The following is a 4,227-nucleotide window of genomic DNA, read 5'->3' on the forward strand; positions in this document are numbered from 1 at the left end:
TAGATCACATCTTTCTACAGCCTGATGGCTTAGATGCAACACCACCTTGCTCAACATGCTGAACATTACTATCAAGTTCGTCTTGAAGTCTGGCTCTTTGCTAAGACACTACTCTGCTCAGGCTGCAGAGTTGATCGCGTTGACTGAAGCTAATAAACTAGCAGAAGGAGAGTCTGTTACCATCTACAGACTCCACAGATGCTCTGTGGAAGCATAGGAAGCTTTTGAAGTCTGATTGCAAACCTATCTTACATCATGATAAGGTTCTGCTTTGCTGGATGCTGTCCTGCTACAGTACCTACAGCTAATGCTGTTTGTAACTGTCCAACATCAGTGACGACTTTGTTTCTGCCGACATGCAGCTGCAGACGCTGCTGCGAAGGTCACTGCCCAACAACCCCTCCCTCTCCTGATCCCTGTTTTCTCTCCTGATCCTTGTTTTCTCTCAAACTCTCTCTGTCCTTTCCTTCCTCATCTCCCTGTGGTTTAAACATTTTCTACCTCACAGGAACGCAGACTCTGGCAGACGAATGGTTCCACCTGTAGCCATGGAGTCTGGTTTGGGCCTGATGGCAACTGTGCCGCCCAAACACCTTTTCCCCACAATTCTTCCAGGGCACGGGCGATCGTTAAGGAGTTCAGGAGGAAGCATTGGGACTCCACGGTGGCGAGGCCCCTTCCAGGTCCTTCTGACGACCCACACGGCTGTGAAGATCGCAGAGAGAGCGACTTGGATCCACTCCATCCAGGAAGGTCCCAGATCCAACAGACGACCATTCATCTACATCCCACGGAGAAAACCACCACTGACATAAAGAATTGAGAAGGACGACCCTCGCTGTGCTCACACACGCACTGAGGCGAGGCTGCGTTGACCGTTCAGCTAAAGGTGTGAGCCAAGCGCCGCCTGAAGCTGCGCCGGTGAATCACACTATCAGACCATATATCTACACACACGCTCCTGAGAAAACACACACACGAGCAGCCTTGAGTTGCCGACGCTGGACGACGTGTAGACTCTTCACATCACGGGAGTGACAGTGACTCAGACGACATTGGGAGAAAACCTGACGGTGATAACGAACCCCAAGTGTCTCTGTGATCAGCTGATCACAACCTGAAGAACCCCAACGAGCTGTCAATACTTCAACACACAGGTTGGAAACAATCTAACGCTACTGTTCAACAGGAAGAAGCAGATTGTTACGAGACATCAATTGTAAACATGCTTTGTTAGACTTCATTTTATGTTACTTGGATTATTGCCTTTAGCATATGATGTTTCTATGTAACTTTACACACTACTTTTGAATGAGAAAATTCACAACAACAACAACACTGAGTTTAAATATCCTGAAGTTGACTTGGTGTTTAATTTGCTCACAATCACTTTATTCACTGCTACAATTAGTTCTATCCTTCATCTACAGATGAAAGACAACACAAGCGGAAATATGCATCATCATTCTGGTTAAATCCCTGAATCTCCTATTCGCTCTAGACGCAAATGTACAATTAAAGATCCGAAAGCATTAAATCTATCTTAAGAATATATGAAACAGAACCCCACCGGAAACCTATGGTTATCATACATTAATTGTCTTTATTACATTACAATTGAATGGCCATAGACACGTTGTTAGCAGAGAAAAGAGGCGTTTGTGTTATGTTTGGAGACGCATGTTGTACTTACATCCTGAATAACACTGATTCTAATGGTATTGTGGCGAAGGCGCTACACGGCCTTCAGAATCTCAGCTAACTCTGGTATAGATTCTTCCTCTTGGAATTGGCTAGACGAAATGTCTGGAAAATGGAAATCTGTTCTCATGTCCACAGCTGTTTCCTTTATAATTGAGATGGCTGTGATTCTCTTGTTTGGTTGTTGCGTTATCCCACTGGTTAGAGGTCTCATCATGCGTGCGACCTCAGCAACACTCTCGTATGAGATGACACAATGCACTATGTTCAAAAACCCCAACTCTAACTCACTTAATGACTTTGACGATGGTATGGGCTCATTTTCTTCACATGCCGATACAGAAGTTATTCTTGTATAACTACCCACCAAAAACAGCTCCCAACCTTTTGTCCCTTAGTTACTTCCATTTTATGTGAAGGTGTATTTTGAATCTTGATGAGTTAATACCCTTATTGTTTCATTTGCAAGGATCTTTTATTATTACAGAATGTGATGTTGACAATTTTTATTCCTTTATGGTTTGATTAATGTGTAATCAAAAGGGGGGAGTGTTATGGGAAAAATTGTCTCTTCCTTATTTTTATGTGTCTTCCTTATTTCTATGCATTTCTATGCAGTTATTATACGAGTTATGACTTATGTTCTGCAATTAATATCTTATGTTTTGTCTTACTGTATGCATTTGATATTTCACCTACATTGTTCAATGGTTGTCTCTGCCTGATAGACTCTCAACTCTAGCTCCCAAACCCAAGGTCGGGGAGTTGTGTCTCTGACTGTTGAGACTCGGTGCTCCTTTCTCACACATAGTTGGACGTCAGCGATGCAGGTGTGAGAATGTAAATATCTTCACACACACTGCGACAGGGAGGAGATGGTGCATGTAATTTGATTGGGTTGGAAAGACATTCCACCCTAGTCGGACAGAGAAGCTAAAAGGCAGAAGCAACTTGAGGATCGTGGGCTCTTTGCATCACACCTTCGTGGTGTGTGCAATGATCTCCCCAGCTGGTTTTTGGTTTGTTGATGTGCACGATCAACATCCATGCTTTTTATTTGCTTTCCCCATTATTTTTATTTTCTTTACTATTACAATAAATCGCACAAAAGGACAACTCTCTCTCATCTACTTCTTTATGGAAAATTTCCACCACATAAATATAAATTAAAAAATAAATTGTTTAAAAAGATTCTTGATGAGTATTGCACACAAAAACACATTTCCATTCAAATGGAAAATCAGTTATACCACAGGTGGTCTAAATCCAACATAGAGTTTTACTGTATCTATCAGGAAACTGCCTTGATCTACCCACACATGAAGAGATGACAACTTAGATTCTTCACCCCAGGAATCTCCAGCACCAGCTCACTATCCTCTGTAGTATAGATACCTATAACAACAGATACAGAGACATATTACTGTCAGGTTTATCAAGAATGATCAAAAACATTTCTAAATAAAATTACTAAAAACAGTAAAAACATGTTAGGTCAATATATAATTTGAACCAATGCTTTGTTTGTTCCCAGGTAGGTCATTAAGTGATTTCTCTGAATATTAATGCACAATGTTTATTTCAGAGCAACTGTACCAGCAAGACAAAAAAGTGTAAAACATATTTATATAATTTCAGCTGTGCTCTCAAACACACATTTATTTGTACAATGTAAGCTAAAGCACTGTTTTCTTCTAACCAGAGTTTTTAAACCACAATTTTTACACTGCTGTACATAGAAGGAATGTGTTACTAGAAATGTTTATGCCAAACTGTCATTGTTGTTTTTCTTTTCAGATGAGATTTGTCTTTTGTGTAATTTATTATAAAAATAAAGGAAACTAAAAATAATGGGGAATACAAATCAAAAACATGGATGTTGATCGTGCTAATCAACAAACCAAAAAAACAGCTAGGGAGATCAGTGCACACACCACAAAGGTGTGATGCAAAGAGCCCCCGATCCTCAAGTTGTCACTGCCTTTTAACCCCTTTCCCTGGCTCTGGTGGAATGTCTCTCTGCACAAATAGAATTGTTTGTGCCACCTTATGTCGCCGTGAGTGAGAATGTTTACATTCTGAGAATGAGTGAGAGTTCTGCATCATCGTGTCTTGTTATCCAAAGTAAGAAACACCAAGCTTCAAGACAAGATGTATAGGGTTTTACGGCCTTGGGTCTGGTGGGGAGTCATATAGGATAAGCCACATATCACAAATCATAAACTATTAGTCAGTCAAACAGAACATCAGATGTTTAAACTTGATGTATGACAAGGCACAAGAGATTAGTTGTTTGTGTAAGAATGCTCAGTATTGCACCTAACCAGCACATGATGACTGTGTTGGGTAAAAAAAAGCACAAAGGCACAATTTTCCCCATTACATGTGGTTTTCATTTTTCCTCTGTCTGTCTCTGTACTGTCATACTGCTGCTGAAACACAGGAATCTCCCCATTATGGGATCGTTAAAATCATATCTTATCTCACTAGTGCAGCATGAAGACAATACGGTCACAATTTGCTCTC

This window comes from Betta splendens, chromosome 11, assembly GCF_900634795.4.
Source record: "Betta splendens chromosome 11, fBetSpl5.4, whole genome shotgun sequence".
In the NCBI taxonomy this organism is placed as follows: Eukaryota; Metazoa; Chordata; class Actinopteri; order Anabantiformes; family Osphronemidae; genus Betta; species Betta splendens.